Source organism: Rhipicephalus sanguineus, chromosome 11 (assembly GCF_013339695.2).
Source record: "Rhipicephalus sanguineus isolate Rsan-2018 chromosome 11, BIME_Rsan_1.4, whole genome shotgun sequence".
Lineage (NCBI taxonomy): Eukaryota > Metazoa > Arthropoda > Arachnida > Ixodida > Ixodidae > Rhipicephalus > Rhipicephalus sanguineus.
Window position 1 is genome coordinate 140,818,592 of NC_051186.1, and position 22,737 is coordinate 140,841,328.

Here is a 22,737-nt window from a genome sequence, read left to right on the forward strand (position 1 = left end):
GCACGTACTCACAAAATTCTTGCTGCAGCATGTTCACATAGCAAAAGTGCGTATATTTCTCTTCATTACAATTTTTGGACCTCGGGGTTGTTTACTGGCCCTTTAACGGGAGAGATCTGCTCCAAGACTCTGTATGGGCCAAGAAACCGAAACTGAAATTTGTTGCACAAGCCAGGAGTGCGAACTGGGGTGCTATCGCGGAACGATTCTATTTTTTATTCCAATGCTTTTCGTGCATTTCGCGCTTGGCCATTGGTCAGAACGACGGTACGTCCGCGTTATCAACGCGATCAGCCAGCCGCGAGTGGTGGATGATAAGAATAGCATAGAATATGGCATAGAATCGGAAATGGCATCGTTCCGCAATTGCACCCCTGGTGTCCAGAGCAGCACCCCGTTGCCAGGGCGGAAGAACACAGCACTGTGAGATGCGTCATGCGGATTCTTGAGGTCCTGTTGTCTTGCTTCAGTGGGCCAGCTGGCGACAGTGGAGGATGCGGGACACATATTGTTCACAGGAGGATGCAGATGGAGTGACAGGGGTGGACAAGAAAGAGACGTCAAGAAGGAAAGATGGCGATCGGCCATAGACAAGGTAGAATGGCGAGTAGCCAGTTGTGCGTTGTACGGCGGTATTATAAGCAAAAGTTACAAATGGCAAAATTACGTCCCAGTTTGTGTGGTATGGCTCAATGTGCATGGCTATCATGTCAGAAAGTGTGCGATGAAAACTCAGTTAGCCCCTTGGTTTGGGAGTGACAGCTGGAGGTTGCCTTGTGGGTGGTGGCGGAGGCTCTGAGCAACTCCTCAACAATTTGTGAAGGAAAGCTTTTCCACAATCACTCAGGATCACATGAGGAGCACCGTGACGCAGGATTAATTAAAGGCCAACTCCGGCGATTTTTCGAGGTCGATGGATCTCAGTGAAATTCGCTGGGTACGTTCTTTAGCACGTTTCCGTCATTTATGCCAAATTACAGGCTTGAGACATGCGCAGATTGTTTGCAAATGAATTTTAAAGATTGTCTGCAAACGCCCTCCTGGCTTCCCACAATTATTGGCAACATTGCGTCTGTGACGTCAGTATTGGCAAGGCGGCGGAAGTGACGCAGCCGAGGGCACCGCTAACTTCGGTGCTTAGGCCGCTACAGCGAGCGTCTGCTGTGCACAAGGCGACAGACAGCGTTGGTTTGGCCGGCGCTTCGCTGGTCGTGCCGGCTGTCACAGTTTTCATACTCCGCGCCGGTGTGACCGGCATGCCTTGCACGACTTCCGGTTCGTTCGTAACAACGTCTACGTCACACGTTGACAGTACACTCGGTTGGGTTTCGGTTTCGGTGTTGCGCTTTTTTGCTTATTTAAAATTATTCTCCAATTTGCCGAGTATTTCTGCCATCGGGCCCGTAACAGGAGCGTCTCAGGAACATAAAAGCACCATTACTTTGACATAACCAAAAAATCGCCGGAGTTGGCCTTTAAGGCTTGAAGCATAAATGCAGCCACTTCAGAAGCCGACGTCGAAGTCACGCAGGTTGTTTCAGGGTAACGCGTCAAGTAGTCGACAGCTGTCACTATCTATCGATGACCAGTGGGAGTCGTGGGAAGAGGACCATACAGATAAATGTCAACGACTTCGAACGCCAACGGACACGTAAGTGGTTGCAGTTCTCCGCTTTGAGGTGATGTCGGGAGCTTTCGGCGCTGACAAAGGTTGCAGGAAGCAATATACTTCGCTACACTGGTGGATCATCATCATCAGCCTGTCTACGCCCACTGCAGGGCAAAGGCCTCTCCCATGTTCCGCCAATCAACCCGGTCCTGTGCTTTCTGCTGCCATGTTATACCTACGAACTTCTTAATCTCATCTACCCACCTAATTTTCTGTCTCCCCCTCACGCATTTGCCATCTCTTGGAATCCAGTCAGTTACCCTTAATGACCACCGGTTATCCTGCAGACGTGCTACGTGCCCGGCCCATATCCATTTCTTCTTGATTTCAACTATGATATTCTTAACCCCCATTTGTTCCCTGACCCACTCTGCTCTCTCCCTGTCTCTTAAGATTACACTTATCATTTTCCTTTCCATCGCTCGCTGCGTCGTCCTCAATTTAAGTTGAACCCTCTTTGTAAGTCTCCAGGTTTCTGCTCCGTAGGTAAGTACCGGTAAGATGCAGCTGTTATATACCTTCCTCTTGAGGGATAGTGGTAGACTACCATTCATGATTTGATAATGCTTGCCGAATGAGCCCCATCCCATCCTTATTCTTCTAGTTATTTCACTCTCATGGTTCGGCTCCGCGGTTACTACCTGTCCTAAGTAGACGTACTCCTTTACAACTTCCAGTGGCTCGCCACCTATCGCAAAGCGCTGTTCTCTGCCAAGATTGTTGCACATTACTTTAGTTTTATGCATATTAATTTTCAGGCCTACTCTTCTACTCTCCTTATCCAGTTCAGTAATCATGAGCTGTAATTCGTCTCCTGCGTTACTCATCAATGCAATGTCATCAGTGAATCGCAGGTTACTGAGATACTCCCCATTAACTCATGCCTAATTCTTCCCAATCTAGGGCCCTGAAAACCTCCTGTAAATACGCGGTGAATAGCATTGGAGAGATCGTGTCTCCCTGCCGTACGCCTTTCTTTATTGGGATTCTGTCGCTCTCTTTATGGAGGACTATAGTGGCTGTGGATCCGCTGTAGATTTCTTCCATTATTTTTATATAGGCTTCGTTGATGCCCTGATTCCGCAGTGCCTGCATGACTGCCGATGTCTCCACCGAATCAAATGCCTTCTCGTAATCTATGAAGGCTATGTATAGGGGTTGGTTGTATTCCGCGCACTTCTCTATCACCTGATTGATAGTATGAATATGGCCTATTGTTAAGAAGCCTGTACAAAATCCTGCCTGGTCCTTTGGTTGATTGAACACTGGTGGATAGGCAGGGCCAAAAGAAGCGACCTTTAATGCGGTCATAGGTTTTCTGGAAACCACGGTGACCAACAGTCATGTCGCCGTGATAAGCCTTAAGAATATGAGCTCGAAGAGAGCGAGGCAGAACAGGCACCCAGCATTGACTGTCTGGGTGATAGATATGACGGCAAAGGACGTGGTTATCGAGCTTGAACTGCATCAGCTGTCGATGAAAGAGGACGTTAGGCGGCGGCGAATTTCCCTGAAGGCGGTCTATGATGCATCGACAGTAATAGTCAGCGACTTGATGAGATATGACAGAGCTGTGGTCTACAGGAAAAATCTGGTCAATAGCGGATAAGGACGAGGCATATGTGGAAGGACCGTTTGAGCATTCATTGCGGAAGTTAGTAGCGGAACCAGTGCATGGTGCCGTAGGAAGTGGGCAGCAAGAAAGCGCATCTGTGTGCCGGTGCTTTTTACCACACTTGTAGATTCTATGTCTACGTCGTATTCTAAGTCGTATTCTTGCATACGTATATTCCAGCAACCAAGGCATCCGATAAGTTCTTGAGTGTGGAAAGCCAACATAGGGCATGGTGGTCTGTAACGATGGTAAAATGACGGCCATGTAGATAACTTAATAAAATGCTTTGTTGGGCGTGTTGGTTCATTCTGTAATAGATTGAGCGCAAACGGACGGGACACAAGAAGACAAGACGACTACACAAGCGCTCGTGTAGTAGTCTTGTCTTCTTGTGTCCCGTCCGTTTGCGCTCAGATAAGGCTGAAACTTCTGCACCGACCAAACGACAGCTAGACACTCCTGCTCAGTGATGGTGTAATTCTCAGTGTTGGTCAGTACTACGTGGCTTGCATACGTGATGACCCTCTCATGTGATGACTTATCTCGCTGAAGAAGAATACCACCGATGCTGTGACCACTAGTGTTAGTATGCAGGAGCGTAGGTGCTGTTTCATCGAAATGGCGAAGTACTGGTTCAGGGCGTTTTTCAGAGGGCTTTTAACACCAATTCACATTCGGGAGACCAGTCAAAGGGAACACCAGAACCGAGTAACTTGTGCAAAGGTGCTGCTATTAAGGCAATGTCTCGTATGAATGGGTGGAAGTAGGAAGCGAGGCCAAGAAAACTGCATAAATCTTTGCTCCTTTCGGAACGAGGGAAGTGAAGAACCGCCGAAACCTTATCGGGATCACGATGAATGCCGTCCTTACTCACAATGTGGCCTAAGAACTTAATTGTCTTGCTGGCAAAATGACACTTTTTCGTGTTCAGCTGAAGGCCAGCATTAGCAAGGCACGTCAGCACTTCCTCCAAACATTGAGAGAAGGTTGACAAGACAACAACAATATCGGCCAAACAGCAGAGGCAAGTCTTCCACTTCAGGCCACGCAGAACATTGTCAATGATGCGCTCGAATGTTGCGGGAGAATTGCCGAGGGCGAAGGGCATTACAATGAACTTGTAAAGCCCATCTGGTGTAAAAAATGCCATTTTTACTTCATTGTCCTCGTGCACAGGTATTTGCCAGTATCCCAAAATCCCGAGCGAATCCAAGGCATCGTTTATACGTGGCATAGGATATACATCCTTGTGCGTGACCTTGTTTAGTGTCCAGTTATATATGCAGAACCGCACAGAACCGTCTTTTTTCCGAACTAGGAACACGGGAGATGACCAAGGACTAGCAGAGGGGCATATTATCTTCCGTCGCAACATGTCAACATTTTCTTCAATGACCTTCCGCTCGGCTAGAGATGCGCTGCATGGTCGGCGACGAACGATGAACATCATGTGGTGTTCATCACGTCACAGACGCGATGTGATGACGATAATGTACAGACGATGAAGAAGTGCCTGATAAATGCCCACAATATTTAAAAATTGGACTGTAAAAGAATGTTTCAGTGCAAAATGAGCCCTAGAAGTTGCTGGCCATAAACCCTGTCCATCACCGGCGACCACCATTTTGCCATGGCATGTGTGATGTCACGTGCTGCACGGAGCAGAGCCGTCGTTTTCTACCAAAGTTTCAGCCGCTAAAAGTTTAATTTCAATGCCAAGCTGAAGAAAGATGAAATTGCTCGAGTGACACACAGATGACCACGGAACAAAATTGTTCGCCGGAATGCAGATGCTCGCAAATGAAGGACCTTTTTACTTCATGGCTTGCGAACAGTGTTGCCCGACTCTCAGGCCGCTCGCATATTTAAAAATATTCAATAATACTTTAAGCGCTCGACCAAATTTGCTCAAATTTTGCCAGCTTGTTTGTGAACGCATGAGGATTAACCAAGATAACACAGGTTACGATAGAAAATGAGGTGTCATGGCCCCTTTAACGCAGTTATGACCATGCTCAAATTACTTTGTTAAATTGGGAATTTTGTAAAATCGAGAAAGGGTTCTTTCAGTCCTTTGAAACATAACAATGCAACAGAGAAACACCCAAAATCTACCACAGCATTGTTTTTGCCTGCGTGCTCATGAGAAAAGTCTGTTCAGGTGTACCGAGCATTGAGCCTCACATATGTGGTCCAGGCGATTCAAGCCAGGTAGACAGTCGCGTGAAATATGACATGCAGCCAAAATGCAAAGACAGGGAGAATGAATGCAGTGATTATGAGACCAGGGAGAGCAAAAAAGTTGCGAGGAGACGATCAGTGTCATCTGTTGCATAAAACATAAAACGCATAAAACAAAAGCACACAGTGGTGTTCCTGTGGGAGCATCGACAGGAACAATGAACCACTGCGACCCATAGTACGATCTGGTACATAACAGCGTGACTGTTGAGTACACTGTTCCGTGCATATGGGTGGCGTGTAGCCTAGTCAAAATAAAACCAGACTCGTGACTATGCGTGACATGTGTTTTAACAAAATAGCATTAATGCCCGTGCTGTCTAAAAAATGAAAAAAAAAAAAAAATTAGCGCTTCTTCTTACTAATTTATTTCAGAAAAAGCTTTGGTAAATCGGTTTTGATTGCAGCTTAATTTCGTTATTTCGGCTTGACAACAATATTGAACCTTATGATTATCTGCTGGGTAATGCAAACTTCTTCCTTAGGTTGGGAACTACACAAAATCGGGTTTTGTTAGATTGAGTTTTAACTGTATTATACTGTAGAAAAGACTAGCCTTGATGCCATCTAAAGTAGTTCTGAACACACAACAAATGTTCAGGACAGGTGCTGAGAGTTCTCTAGTATTAGCAAGACTTGACATCGTTACAGTGTACTAACCACATGCATTGCTCGCTTGACACCGAAAAAAAAACAGCATAAATGCAGGAGGCAAGAGTGAAGTCGTAGGATAAGCAGAGAGAGAGAGACACCATGCACTGATGGATGAGGAGTGAAATGAACAATAGGACAGGGTATGAACAAACAGAATGAACAAACAAAATACATTCAAACTCACACGGTGTATTGTTTCTGAAATGGAAAGCTTGCCGCATTCACGCTAATCTACAACAGAAAGCAGGTCGCACTGTGGACTTCATACTGCACTGGTCCCGAAATTCCCGAAGGTCGCGGGATCGAATCCCGGCCGCGGCGGCTGCATTTTCGATGGAGGCGAAAATGTTCGAGGCCCGTGTACTTAGATTTAGGTGCACGTTAAAGAACCCCAGGAGGTCGAAATTTCCGGAGCCCTCCACTACGGCGTCTCTCATAATCATATGGTGGTTTTGGGACGTTAAACCCCAGATATTATTATTATTATTGGTCCCGAAATTCAAGGGTTTTCAAGGACATAATACAATACCAGGACCTTCAAGGGCCCTGAAAATGCACTTTTCAAGTTCAAGGGTTTTCAGGGTTTTCAAGGACTTGTATGAACCCTTAAGCACCAGCGACAAAAGAGTGAAATGATTCATCCAGTAGCTTGACACATTTATTGCAGTTTTATTTTTAAAAATTGGGGCAGCTATACACTAGTGGACTGACGAATCAGTGGAGCTGGTGGCGTTGCGCCCTCCTTACCCTCACTTCCCTTTCCCACCCCTCGCTATGACTACGCTACGCCTCACCCTTTCCCCTCATTCACACCATCCCCTTTCCCATCTACTCATACACTATTCTATTCCTCACTTCCCTTTCCCACCTCTTTGCTATACTATACTATACTCGCGGACAACTTTTCCTGGCAATGAAGGAAAGGCTACAGGGGAGGAGCTACTGCACATGTACTGCTACGCAAGTAGTCCGGTTTGGCGCACGTTTCGAATTTATTTTCGGTTCGTGAACCTTCCGTATCTCCTCTGACGGCCTTTTGATTACTCGAGCCGCCGTGCTCGGATAATCACATTGCACACCATTTGCTTCGTCTGCTTAGACAGCCATTTGTCGTGAAACTCGTCAGAAGCACCTTCGACAAGTCTTCGGAAAAGCTAGAGGGTGAAGACGTTATTTTGACTGTGAGGTGCACGCAAAAAGGTGCGACGTCTTCACACATGTGAAAACGCGAAATGGCACTGCATAAAGTAAAACAAATATAAACATCTCCTTGGTGCGTGCTGCGCCTCTTTTCAAACAGCGTCCTGTAGAAAATGAAGTCAGGTTGTTTTGTTTAATTCTCATGCTGAAAACACGCACGCAATTGTGGGACTATATTCTTCAGCAGTAGTACACGCATATAGTTTGGCCTTCCCTTCACTGCCAAGAAAAGATGCCCGCGAGTATACGCGTGGCTATGGTATGCTTTCTCTCTCTCTCTTTCTGTTTTGATCTGTGTTTTTTCTATCACTTTTTTGTGTGTTTCTTTCTCTGTCTTTCTTCCATTTCTTTCTCCTCCTCTCTCTGTACTCGTTCTCACGCCCATCAGAGTTATTGCATCCCATACCAGACAAACTGACACACATGTTGTGGGAGCGAAGCAGAAGATGAAGAACAGGACGAAAAGAATGCGTTCCGGTTCATGAAGATAATTTCTGTTCGCACTACCTGGCACAAGGAAAAGCTTAAACAGCTCCGCCATTAAAACAGAGAAGGGTTTATTTTAAATTGGAGAACCTTCCTTGAGAGAGGCTTACGCGACAACCTACATGCCAGAAACCTATCACTGGTCCCCCACTTGCTTCCTTTTTCCAACAGCCCTTGGCAAAAGATATTCTTCAGCCACGCCTCTGAATGCTGCAGTTTGCAGGGGAACTCGTGATAATTCACAGTCGCGCATTTTCTGGTGTTTGAGTCACAGAGCGACACAAGAGTTTCGCGGCATCACACCACAAGAAAGTGACTGACTGCCATACAAGTGCACACCAAAGAACCCTGGTCAGGCACGGGAAGCACGAGAATAACTCACTCACATGCAGAGTCCAATGAAAAATCAGATGGAAAAGCAAACGAATTATCATAAATGCCGAGGCAACCACATTCAGGCATAAACCGGCGTCTGTCTTGTGTCCCCGAACAGCAGCGTCTCACAGTTTCGCCACGAGGGCGAAGCAATGAATGTGGTAGCAACAAATTAGAATGACACACGAAAAACGGCAAGCAGCTCGATACTTGCAGTGCGTCGCTCAAGTGCAAAGGACTCACGAAAAGAACACACACAGGACGTCCGGGAACTCACAACGGTCACAGCTCGACACTTGCAGCGCACTGCTCAAACACAAGGAAGAACGCTGAAAAGAATGCAGAGATATACATCTACAACTAACATCTGTCACAGTTGTTACTTCTTCCTGTTTGAGCAGCGCGCTACAACCAGCTTGTTTCTTGTACAAGAAAACAATAAAACAAATTTTGAAATTGAGTTGAAATTGAATTGCAACCTAACCCTCTTAAATATTTTTTTTCCCTGAAAACTGTGGTGCGTGGAGTGACCTCTCCATGTCTCCTGCCGCGCAGTGGCGGTTGACACATTGTTTACTCGGCGTTCCACATCGCAAGTGGGTACAGAAATCGCGAGTGGGTCTCAGGGGCAGTTTTCAAACTGAAGCAAAGTCTACGAGCATTGCTTAAAGCGCACCCTTCGGACAATCTCACTGGTGATACTGCACACCCCAGCGTACTGCCAGCGTTAAATGGTGTATATAAATAGCTCGCCGTTAGTATTTGAAACAACCGGTGGCACATGATCGAGTTGTTTAAAGCGGCGGACTGCGAAGTGAGGGGTCGCAGGTTCGAATCCCGGTGGTACGCTTTGGAATTTTTTTCTTCTGGTTTACTTTTCTTTGTGGCTTTTATTTATATACAAATATATATACATATCCGGGACATGAGGGCGACCGCAAAAACCAGCCGAGGGTGTCCATATAATTGCTATCGCAATAAAACAGCGGCCACAACTGTAAACTCAGCCGAGACGCCCTTGCCCACTGATGGCAACGTGAGGCAGCAGGCCGCACCTTTTTATGGTGTAGCGGTAGCGGTAATTAATTGACAATTTTCTGGTTCGCTTCCTCCATTTTGGATAGAGATTCATCATCATCATCATCATTTATTAACCCTTAAGGGCCCTAAACAGGGCATTACATAAGGGGGGGGGGGGTTACAAGGTTGAAATGAGGCACAGTTCAGCAAATGCCTAGGAAAAAAAAAACCCAACAGCGCTACAGAAAGTACAAGGCACGCAAGAGAAATTATTTCATGGCCAGTGTTCGCTGAAAAAGAGGCGTACAACGCAATGATGGGAGGGAGCTAAAATTAGAATTAACAAAAACACAACAGACGAAGAGAAGTCAAAACACGTGGACTTCATGATACAAGCCTTAGTGGGCACAAAACATATTAAGTACAATATCTGTACTATACAACGGCGAAATAGTGAAAAAGAATTACATGAATACAAAAAATGCATAATTAAAGTCATTTAACAAAGAGCGTACTTAAGGACTCCTTGAATTTTTCTGAATTCTTTTCAATGGCAATAGATTCCGGAAGGCAATTCCAATCCTCGATGGCTGCGGGAAGAAATGATTTATTAAATGTAAGGGTAGAACCGCGAAGGCGTTGGACGCTGTTAGAATTGAACAGCCGGCGAGAAGTTCGAGCAGGTGGAAGTAACAGTGTACCATGCAGGTGGGAAAAGTTGTGGAATAGTTTATGGAACAGGGCGAGTCGGGAGATTTTGCGTCTAACTATTAAAGGAGGAAGTTCAAGAGATGATTTAATGTGGGTTACGCTGGTGTGTGAATTATAGTTGGATGAAATAAATCGGGCAGCACGATTTTGGACCGCCTCAAGAGAGGTGATTAAGTATTCTTGGTAGGGGCTCCAAATAGCGGAAGCATATTCCAGTTTGCTTCTAACAAAAGTTTCGTATGCCATTTTCCGAATTTCTGGAGGGGACAAACGTAGGGTTCTTTTCAAATAACCTAAGGTCCTGGATGTGTCAGTTAAAATATATGTGATATGCTCCGACCACGACAGCTTACTGGTAATGAGGACGCCTAGGTATCGGTAAGAGGAAGTATGTGTCAGAGCTGTAGAATTAAGAGTATATTGATACACAAGGTTAGTTTTTTTGCGTGAAACAACCATGCATTTGCACTTTGAAACATTAGGTTCCATGAGCAAGCGCGAACACCATGATTCGATTAGGTTTAAATCGTGTTGTAGTAAGGATTGGTCATTACTGTTCGAGATTCGACGGTAGACAACGCAATCATCCGCAAAGAGGCGAATAGATGACGTTATTCCGGATGGCAAGTCGTTGATGAAGATAAGAAAGAGAAGCGGGCCAAGAACTGATCCCTGAGGAACACCGGATATTACGTGTGTGGGTGTAGAAAGATTACCGCCGATGGATGTGAACTGTGATCGTGCTGTTAGAAAACTTTTGATCCATGATAAAGTAAGCGGGTCAAGATTTAGACAACCGAGCTTAGCCATGAGACGACAATGAGCCACGCGATCAAATGCCTTTGAAAAATCAATCAATTCCTGTTATACAAGTAGCTGAAAACTTTCCTAGCTCCTCCTCCAGTTCTCTCAATTGCCCCTCAAGTTCTATTTTGTTTGCTGAATCAGGGAAGCTAGCAGCAAGTTTCAACTGTGCAAACAAGACAACATGCAAGAACACCGAAGCATGCACACGCTCAAATTTGTTTGCTGAATTTATAGACCAACTAGCCCAACATACCTCAGCTTCCCTGTTCTCGGATGATGTCGGTCCTGTGAGCTCACTAGCAAACCTACCTATGCTGCGTTGCTTAATTTCCAACCTTGCTTGTCCCTCTGATCTCATGCACAAGACCGCATCGCTGAACAACATCAGACCAGGAACCCCTTTCCAAATCCCTCTCACCACCTCGTATCTATCGTAATTCCACAGTGTCCCATTTTCCACTGCAGCTGCATTCCTGAAACTTTCTGAAAATTTCCTGAAACTTGGTCTCTTAAGTCTATGGCCCCCTCAGAGGACAATGTAGTACTTATTTTCACTGATTAGGAACTACATATGACCATGGTCCCTCAATACTTTTTACTGGTCATGAAACTCCCGCGAAAGTTTCATATAGGGACAAAAGTGGCCACCAGAGGCGCCACCGTAAGCAGAAGGGCATTGATCTGCCGCGCTTGGTAGGGCAGTTGCGCGTTCGCGGAAGCATTTGCCGTCAAATACACTTCCTCACTTCTAGGCACGGCATACTTCCACCAGTCTTGGTCGGTCTCGAGACAGTGAAAGATTTTTTTGTTCACTGTGCACACGTCTGCACGCACAATGTCACTGAAATCGAAATGTTTTTTGCTCACGCGAACGTACTTGGGGTCGAACGAAAATCTGACAGTCTCCTGTCACGGGAATGCACGTTTTCACTTGTCACGTCACGGCCCCTCGATGAAAAACACACGGTGCGGCCTGCCGCGTGGAGTGGATACTGCGTCGCGCGCCTAGTGCTCCTGGCTGCCGCCGCGGCGCCACCAGTGGGGGAGCCTCTGGTACAGTGGCTAGAATAGGGAAGTGTGAAGACCGCGCCGCCTGCGCTGACGCTCTCCACCGATGCCTCGACCGGCGCTGTCTAGGTGGCGCTGGTTGTAGCTTACACGTCGCTCGCTCGGCTCGCTGCAGCGAAGCTGCCATGTCAAGGCTGATTTGTGGCTCATATGGTTTTGTTTGCGCCGTAAATTTTTATTAGTGTCTCTACTATATTGCAGGGCGTAAGTGCCTCATAAAGAAATGAAATTTGCGGCAGATATTATCAAACATTATCACCGTATGGTATGACCGTACGCACAGTATCATAAGTGAAGCTTTACATCGTTCGCAAACATCGCGGTCAGCTAAGCTTGCCACTGCTTGCGATCGTTCCTTGATGCTGAGAAATGTAAGTGATTAACATTTTGGGGGGATTGCCATTTCACAAGGTTATAAGCAACCTCAAGAAGCACGAAAAAAAAATGCTACTATGACACTGATATCAATTTTCATGTTGTTATACAGTATACCTAACATTTTGCATGAGATAGTTTTCAAGAACTTAAGTATTCTTGCGTATTCACAGTGGAAATATTTTTCAATTAACTGCACAGAAAATCGGAGAGCATTTTACTCTTCTTACACATTTTATTTAAAGTTGGAGGAATCAAAGTAGGGAAGAAAGCTAGCACATTACAGGATGATGCACATAACATCGCCCTTCGAAACTTGAAGTGCTTTGATCTTTCTCTTGCAGAACTTCTCTGTTTGTTTAGAGATTTCGTGAAGAAGTGAAGCCGTGTGAGAACAAAAAACTTGATTATGTTGCTCGTCAGATCTTGCTTGTGTGCGTCGCACACTATACGGATGGTACGGTCAGCATTGAGTTAAGAAGTTCAACTATAGTGTCCCTTTCAGGAGCGTAGCCAGGGGGGGGGGGTTCAACCCCCCCCCCCCAAAATTTTCTGTTTTGCTTGCGTATATAGGCACGCACGCACGAACATACATAAAGTATGGTTGAACCCCCCCCCCCCCCCCGAAAAAAATTTCTGGCTACGCCCCTGGTCCCTTTAGAGCTTATTATAACTGAACCACGATGTGAATGTGTCCTCCAGTGCCTCCACAAATGAAAATAGTTCAGGTGACAGGTACAAAAGCCCTCCAACACCACAGAATGCTGTGAATGACGCAAGATCCTTATCTGCGTTCTCGAGGGATTTGAGCACCTGCTCAAAACAGTCCTGGCATTTCGTTGCCATAAGTTTCCTCCGTGCCACATAGCCGGCCAAATAGTACACCAGTCTTCAGTCACTGACTTGCACAGGATACACATGGTCAGAAAGGAGTGTCGATGCCTGTAGTACACTTGAATCTTCGTCCAGGTTTCCAGTGTCCAGTAAATTGTCAACATGGATGGCCACTTCATCAGTTCCAACTAAGTGTGTCACCTGCACAGCTGCCCGTGTCTGGTGCTTTTATCAAATTGCAAAAGCTAAGGGAATTCACGGCAGTAAGGAACTGGGTCGATGTGGGATGATCATTGCACCCGGATAACTGACGAATCATCCCGAATAGCTTTTCGATTGGATCTCGGGGATTGGAACGGCAGCATTCTTTTCCAAAGGCTCGTCTGCTCTTGGTATATTACGCTGCCACTGCTGGAACAAATGGTCGTCTTCGGGACTCCAAACAATGAAAGCTTCTGCTTGCACGATTTGTACCCAGTTGAGCATCTGGGCACAAAACAGTGGCTCTGACGTCTGCTCATGGCACACACTCCGCAAAAGACATAACGTAAACATGACAAGGCTGTCCGACCCGCAAATGTAGCACGAAAGAACAGCGTAAACAGGCAAAAGAATCACGTCTAACCGGCGAGTTCCAGCATTGAACAACGTGCGCAACCTGAGAGCCTGACGTGGATGGATGGATGCTATGAGCGTCCCCTTTGTAACGGGGCGGTGACATGTCTGCCACCAGGCTCGGAGAAAAAAAAAGAAAAGAAAAAAAAAAACCCTTCCTTGTTTTATGTTGGCCTAATACCTTATTTACATTGATTAAATCTATGTTATTATACCAAAGAAATATAAATTCACGGTCTATCTCTCTGCCTCTTAAGGCAGAATGACCTTATTTTTCCCCCCATTATTTATTTTTGTTCTTTATCTCTACTTTTCTGCCACCAATACTCTAACCGTCTCTTACTTATTTCTATCGCGGACGTGTTCGGCTTTCCATTGTTGTCCCTAAAACCCAAGGCTTCATGCAGACTCGTGCCCACACGTATACCTGGGTGAATATCGCCACATTCAATCAGTACATGTTCCATCGTTTCCTTAGTTCCCCCGCAGCATGTACATTGTTCTTCTTCGTTACTGAATCTCGCTTTATAACTACGCGTTCTAAGGCAGCCCGACCTTGCTTCAAACAGTAAAGCGCTTCCCCTTGAATTATCATAAAACCTTTCCCTCCTTATTTCGTTTTTTCCCTTTCGGTAGTTACTCAGAGCCGGCTTCTTTTCCATCGCTGCCATCCAATAAGTCCTCTCCGCCTCTCTGACCTTCCGCTTAATGCTCCTTGTTGCCATATCGCCCGCACTGCTAGCCGTATATTTACTGGTGAGCCTCCTAGTTCTTTTTCTCCACTGCGTGTCAACGCTTTTTCTATACAAATACCTGAAAACCTTCTCTGCCCATCTACTCTTCTTCATTTTCCTCAGCCTCTCTTCGAATCTCATTTTGCTCTGAGCTTCCCGCACTTCAAAGCCTGTCCATCCCATATCTCCCTTTACAGCCTCATTTGTCGTCTTCCCATGAGCGCCCAACGCGAGGCGGCCCACCGTCCTTTGATTTACATCCATTCCTGATTGTACCTCTGACTTCATGCACACCACTGAGTTCCCAAATGTAAGCCCCGGGACCATCACACCCTTCCACAGCCCTCGAAGCACCTCGTACCTATTGTACCCCCATAAAGCTCTGTGCTTCATAATTGCAGCATTCCTCTTTCCCTTTGCTACCGATGCTTTCTCTTGTACCTCCATATATCTATCCCCCTCATTTACCCATACTCCGAGGTACTTGTACTCGCTTACCCTCGGTATTTTTTGGCCCTGTATAAAGACCGCATGGTCTTCGTGATCATTGAATACCATCAATACACATTTTGTTGCACTAAATCCTAGTCCTAAAGCCTCACATTCCCTTCCGCATATATCTGCCAGTCGCTGTATATCATCTTGACTGTCCGCAAATAAGACAATATCATCAGCATAAAATAGACCTGGAAGCTTCTGCTCAACCATCGTGCCGACCTGTTTGTGTGACAAATTAAATCTAATGTTGCTACCTTCTAGCGCTTTTTCCATCCTCACCATGTACAGCATGAATAACAGCGGGGACAAAGGACATCCCTGTCTCAGCCCCTTGCTGATTTCAACGCTGTCCTTGCTACTTATTCCTTCCCATTCTATACAAACTGTATTTTCTCGGTATATTTCCCTCAAAAGCTGTATACAGTCGTCACCTATGCCCACTTCTTTCAGTATATCCCACAAAATTTCCTGATTAACGTTGTCATACCCCCCGGTAATATCTAGATAAGCTACGTATAAGGGCCTGTTTTCTATTTTCGATATTTCTATACACTGGGTAAGAACAAACAGATTATCGTCTAACCGCCTGTCGATTCGAAATCCATTCTGAAGTTCTCCCAAAATATCATTTTGTTCTACCCACGCTTCTATTTTTAATTTTACTGCCTGCATCGCCAACCTGTATAGCACCGATGTAATGGTTAGCGGTCTATACGAGCGAATGTTATCCTTTTCTCCCCTGCCTTTATAGATTAAGTTCATCCTACTTTTTCGCCAACTGTCTGGTATTTCCCTCTCCTGTAAGCACTTTTCTACGGCTTTCAGCAGTGCTTCTTTAGTGTTATGTCCGAGTTCGTTAATGAGGCTGACGGGAACCCCATCTAAGCCCGGTGTAGTGCGCTTAGGAATTTTTCCTTCTGCTTTCTTCCAATTGAAATTCTCTAGTACTACATCTTCGTCGGTTGCACTCCTTTGCGCACTTTTACTCACCGGGGGAATCCCCTGGGCGACCTTTTTAAATGAATCGGCTGTTATCTTTCGGATGTAACCTAGCGCTTCATACCCTTCCAATTGATTTCCTCCTTCATCTACCATATGTTGTTGCATTGTGACAGACTTCCTACCCAGCGCTTTTAGGTGGCTCCAAAATATCCTAGGCGCGGCCTTCTTCTTTTCGCGAATCTCTGTCATCCAGCGTTCACTTTCACCTTTAATTTTTGCCTCGACTAATTTCTGCACAATGGATTTTTGCTCTAAATATATTTCCCATATTTGGTTGACTTCGTCCTGTGGCCGCTTCTCCTTTTTTGCTTGTCTGTGCTCCCGTGATGCTTCACGTCGCTTCTCGATCGCCTCCCGGATTTCTTTGTTCCACCAACTTTTTGGCTTTCTCTTTCCTTTCCAACAAATAGTTTTCTTCTCTTTTTCCATTTCTTTCGTGATTTATATGTAGCAGCTCACTATACTTCCAGTCTTTACCTGGTAGTTCGTCTGCTTTTTCCTCGACTCTTGCGGCTATATTTCTTATTTGTTTGTCATTTAGATACAAGCTGCCAAACTTTGATTCTATGTTCTTATTATCAGTTTTATATCCCATTTGTAATATGATGCGTTTATGATCACTACCCAAGCTGTTAATGCCTTCCTCGTCTATTCTCATCTCTCTAAGTTTGTCATATATTCCTTCTGTCATGAGACAATAATCAATGCTCGATTGCCGGTTTCCGACTTCCCACGTGATCTGCCCCTCACACTTAGGCCCCACGTTAACTATCTCAAGACTATGTTGCTCGCAGAGATCTAGCAATAACTTGCCATTGGTGTCTGAATATCCGTCAAGGTCATGAATGTGAGCGTTCATGTCCCCTAGAAGGATTATTTCGGCATGAGGACCAAATTCTTTAATATCGGTGCTTATGCATTTCACTATCTCCAGATTCTTTTCTCTGCAGTTATTCCCCGTCCACAAGTAAGCTACACCTAGCCACGTTTTCTTTCCACCTACTGTGCCCGAAACCCACATATGTTCTGAACACGTTTGTTTCACTCTATCCAATTTTGTTCTGCTATGGATTAGCATTCCGACACCCCCACCTCTCCTTTCTGATGTGATCCTGTTACATCCTTCCCAAATATAATTGTCAATATGTGGTGGCTCTTCCAAGTCTCTAAGGTGTGTTTCTGTAACCGCATAAACACCTATCTGTTCCTTGCTTAACTGCTCCTCAATCTCTAACCAATCTCTAACCAGCGCGCGCTGTCGTGTATACGACAGCGCGCGCCACCTAGCGGAAACATCGCAAGGCGGCGTCACTACCTCCCATTGCAGCCGCTTGGCGGTGATCACACTTACTAGTATTCTAGCCACTGTACCTCTGGGGAGACCGAAAGTGAGAGCGCCGTAATTATTGCGGCGGATCGTGGCTTGACAGCGCAGCTGCTATGCGCTTGTTAGTTTTTAAAGGGTTACAATAAACTTGCTATAGCCTTAACTATATTGGTAATCGTCCTACCGAAAGTGCGCCGGCGATGCTTCAACCTAAATATAGCAAGTGTTAGTTTTATTAAATGCGAAGCATTTCTTAGCAAACCTCAGGCACTTTGGGCGTTTCTATCTACGTATCTATCTATCTATCTATCTAGCCGCCTACGTCTGGGCGCTCTCCTGGTTGTCTCCATAACTTCTAATGTACCAAAATTGGCATAGCAGGGGAAAAATCTATGACGAACACGATTCACTGGTCATGGCACGAATAACGCAAAATACCTGTCGCGTACGTCATGAAACCCTTTCTCTCAGTCACAAGTGGCACATACCCGCATAACAAAGTTTATGTTATGCGGGTATGTGCCACAGGTGGTACAAAGTCTCAACCAACACAGTAAACGCGAACACACACATTGACACGCAAGGAAAGTGATAATAATAATAATTGTTGGGGTTTTATGTCTCAAAACCACGATGTGATTATGTGAGACGCCGTAGCGAAGGGTTCCGGAATTTTGACCATCTGGTATTCTTTAACGTGCACCGAGATCGTCCAGTACACGGGCATCTAGCATTTTCCTTCCATCGAAATGCGACCACCACGGCCGGCATCGAACCCGCGACCCTCGGGTCAGCAGCCGAGCGCCGTAACCGCTACACCACCGCGGCGGACACAAGGAAAGGGATGAAGCTGAAGAAAGAACACCCCTGGAAGACGCTCAACTACCATGCACTCATTCTCATGGTCCGCAACGTGAACCACGTCGATTACGCAAAAACAGGGGTCAATGCTTCCTACAATAAATCTTCCGAGCGAACAAGGCCTCTCATCATTACCGGTGACTTCAACATTGATTTATCAAGACCCAACAACGCCTGGTCCTTATACTGCGTGAAAGACGGCTTGAATGTAGACAGGGCATCAAAAGACCGCGCTGCCACGTGCAGAACAGGAGGCGTCATATATCATTTCATCGTAAGAGGCATCCAGGATTTCCACTAGCTGTGCTATACCTTGCACTTCACTACACTTAGACCCCTCGTAGCCGCAATCACGAACGGATCCGATTAACATGTCCGGCTTAGCTGCTGGTGCTCACTGATCACGGTGGTGATGTCCTTGTTCAAGAACTGTCAGGGACCCCTTCTACACATACACATGGGTTCGTGAAACGCGCATGCATTCTCCGTCATAACGGACAAGTATAAGCATAACAAATGTAACGCAACTGTCATAACTGCATCTGTGACTCTAACTTACGTGCAGTGCGCCTGCGCGGGCCACTCGGCTGTGTGTATATCCAGGGGAACTTTCCTGAATGAAGCTTAGTTGCGAGTAACGCCTGTCCTGTGCATTTGTGTTTCTTCTTTGTGCTGTTCGGATTCGCGCCATCCAGTATTGAAGAATATAAGCACTACATACCAGCTGACCGTGTCTGGTGTTGGTAACACCTTTCTTGCTGTTGGCATTGTTACGCAGCTGTTAACAACTGGTTATATAATACATATGCGACTCTTAAGCATATAGGAGTGTGTTTACACCACTTCCACATTTATGTAGCGTCATTCCGTAAACTTTCGCTCAACATGAAAAATTATGCCACAGGGCCTATTCGATTTACCACTTCTGGCTACATCTGGCTACCCGCGGGCTGCCAGAGACAGCCAGAACGCATTCGTTTTTTCTCGGGTTGCTCCGCCCACCGCGCACGCACTTCCGGTGGGCATTCGTTTTTCGCTCTCTGGCTGCATCTGGCGACCCGCGGGTCGCCAGAACTCGCCAGGACGATTTTGGTCTGGCGGCTCTCTGGCCGTTTTCTGGCTAGCAAACGCCAAAAGGGACGATAGGCGCTCGCGACCATCTTTGCGTGGTCTCCGCGGAATGCAAAGGCTTCGGGTACGGTCCTGTACTTCGGGACCCTCGGCGGCTCTCGGCCAGTGCGACAAGAAGCGTCTTTTCGGCCGAAATCTTCGGTCGTTCTCGGAGGCCTTGAGGATAAAATGCCGAAGCTTCAAGCTCCTCAACCATGGCTGCACAAGTAATTCTAGACAGTCGGGATAACGACGTTCTCAACATACAGCGGAACTCTATGCCGTTCTTCTCGTTGCAGTCTGCTTATCAGCAGACACACGACGAGATCTTCGACATTTTCATCCTCGCACACAACGGTTTGGTGACGCCTGCGGAGCCTGCAAGCGCGCAGCAAGGCCACCAGCCCAGCGATCGTAGCTAAAAAAATTTGTACTAGCATGTTGGAGCAGACGACGCAGTTGTGAGCCGCCCAGCCGCGAGCCCAAAATTCGATTTTACTTCTCCCGGCTATCCCGGCCACTTTCTGGTTGCCAGAAGTTTTTAGGCCACGTGATATAACGTCATTTCCTGTCAGAACCGGAACCCGCTGGCTGGTTTCTGGCAGCCAGCGGGCTGCCAGAAAATGGAAAAATCGAAGAGCCCCACAGTCACCATCCCGCGCATGCTTCGCATAACATCGATTCCCACGGTACGTGGGATCTGCCGAATTTTTTTGAAGTGGCTGCTCGTGCAAGTTGCGATTTTTCATGTCATGTTTTCTCTCTTTTGTTGCCGTTTCGCTGTTCACCCTCAATAATGTATGTTTGTGCTACAGTTATTTTATCAACAGGAGAGTCGCTCATTGACAGGTGCGGTTGTATTTCCGGAACGACTGTTGCTCACACCTTAGAAACAAAAGCATTGTGAACATCAGGGGAGTCATAATTGCTTTATTGCACGTGTGTGAAAAAAGGATCACTGTGTTATTGGAATCACAGGCGCAGCACTTTCCCGGCGAGAGGTTTTTGCGCCAAGCGTACGAGACGCTCAACAGACATATTAACATTTCCTGCCCAGTTGGCAAGAAGCGTTCGTAAGAGCTTTCTGATGAAAACTTTGCAGATTTCCATGGCGTGGTTGTCCGCTCCGCAAGTCCACTTTCAGCACTTCCATGGTCATAGAGAACAGCTGGTCATCTTTCAGACATCTCGTGAAAAAATATCCGACAGGAATAATATATGATGTTGACAACCCTCTTATTACAAAACATAGTAATCAGTTTGCCATTTGGGGTACCGCTGTTGAGTGCTCTTCTGCACCACGGTCAACGAAACCAAAAAGTTTGTCGACTCGTCGGTCGTATATGACCCTCTGCTGTATGGCCATCTCGTCAATGATGGGGAGCAGAACGCTTCTTGCTCTACAGTGAGACCCTTGAATTCGAGGCACAGCCGCTCCTTTATCAACGAAGTGACGCCGATTCCACCTGTTAAATGGCCTACATATTTCTGGAGCGTTTAGCGACAAGGGAGCTGAAAGATATTTCTGAACCTTGCATGCTTCAACTTTTGTTGAAGCATGCCTTCCAAATTACACATTCCCTTAGAATGACGTCACTGTAGTGGGGCTTCTTCGTCGAGAAGCTGTGAACTTGGTTTCTGACGAACTCGGCAGTCTTGTCACCTTGCGCAGCACCATTGAGCACCTTCATAAAACAGGCAATGTCCGTGTTATTTTCATAAAACTGCGCGCGCTCCTCAGCCTCATCCACTTTTTCTTGAAGGGCCTGCAGTGCTCCTTTCATACGAGCGATCTTCGCTGGGAAGCAGCGCGTTTTTTTAGGTTCTTCTGTCAGTTTAACAAGGTCGAATGTAGTTTGACATGATGCATCTGAAGATGATGCCATTTCCACATACGTTTCCTTCCCTAGTTCGAAGTTGCTGGGCATCGTGGCTTCAGTGCTGTCACTTGACGAGCCGTTTTGGCTAATGACAAAACGGCTATTTTGAAGCAGCATTGCCCGAGCACTCGGCACGCGACTGCGCATTATCGGCTTCCATTTCGGAGCGTGGCCGCTTCTTCTTCGGAGCAGGCGTGCTCCTCGTGCTCATGTAGCTTGGATAACCGGGGAACACTATCGGCACAGCCGTTGGCAAAAGTATCCTCAACTTCTCGGTCTTCTTGTAGTCCTGCTCCGTAAAATGCAAGGCGCGCACCAGGGACCTGTCATTAGGCTGCCATACTGTTCCCTTCCCGCAGGGTCCTTCACGGGAAATGTTTCGCAGCCATGCTGCCCTGCCTTCTGCGTTACTGGGAAACTCATGGTAGCGTATTTGCGGGTCGTTCGATGCATTTGTGGAACACAACGGCACACAACAGTTACATGGCATTTTGCCTAACGTATAAAATATCACACATGCCCAAACTGTCTTGAGTGACACTCAGTGCGAGCGATTCATGTGGAGAAAAACAACCACTACCTCGACCTACCCGCTGAACGCGCGCTCCTTTCCGCCCGCGCGTCGCGTGGAGCCCTCCCCTACTACTGGCGCCCTCCTAGCGAAATGCGGCGACAACTGTCAACTCCGCTTCCCCGCTCTCGCCCATTGCCTGCGCCGCGACGCAGCAGGCTGCACCGTGTGTTTTTTATCAAGCGGCCGTGGTCGCGTTATTCTGCGTCGGCTGGTAAACAGAACAGGGATACTTTTTCGATGGTGCCCTTGTATCCCGAGCGACAGCCCGGCATACAGCAGGTGTTGGGCATCGCTGTCACAACGAGGTGACCGCGAAAAGAAAAAAAGGGGTGCATCCAGCACAAACAATAACACTCTGCACCACACTCCACTAATGGCGGCCAGCAGCAGCCGGCTTCCTTGTCCCCCTTCTAGCTACGCCAGCGCCGCGGCGCGGAAAATGCGGGCGGTATATGAAGCTCTCCCATTGAGTTACACGGGAGTTTTATGACCAGTAAAAGTATTGAGGGACCATGATATGACCTACTAGGCGCTGTCAAAATCTATGATGTTATGGTGTCGGGAATTTGAAGGTGGCATTGCTACCCAAATTTTATTTTCGTGCATTTTCTCGCTTACCAATTGTCTGTCTCCTCGCAATAAGAGTGGTGTTTTCGGGATTGTGAAATTGTAATTGACTAATCCGCAAAAAATCTTTTTTCTCTTTAGTGTCCCTTTAAGCTATCTGCTCAGACGTGCGTGAGGCATTCACAGCATTCTGCATGCTTTTGATAGCCGACAACGTTGTTTCTGGTGACGGTTCCGTTTATACGGAGTTGCACAAACTACAGTGCTGAATGTTTTTCAGCGATGCATGAATACATGAGCACCCAACCCAATCATAAACACACCCTGCATTTTGTTTAAGTGACGCTTTTGCTTAATGTTAAGCGATTTCTGTTTATTTGGTAGTAGAGGGGATGCTTGCTCACAATTTTACAGGATACCGGCAAAGCCCACCAAGCGTGTACAACTCTCTGGAATGTTGCTCTGTGCAAGCTAAAATGAGGTGGATCTGTCTAGCACTAAACTGCTGCTCCAT

At 46.5% G+C, this 22,737-nt stretch overlaps 1 protein-coding gene across 1 annotated transcript in view; it reads right to left on the reverse strand.

Moving 5' to 3' along the window:
• Nucleotides 1–22,737, reverse strand: part of LOC119374818 (uncharacterized) — a 236,253-nt gene that overhangs the window by 27,049 nt on the left and 186,467 nt on the right. The window lies entirely within an intron of this gene.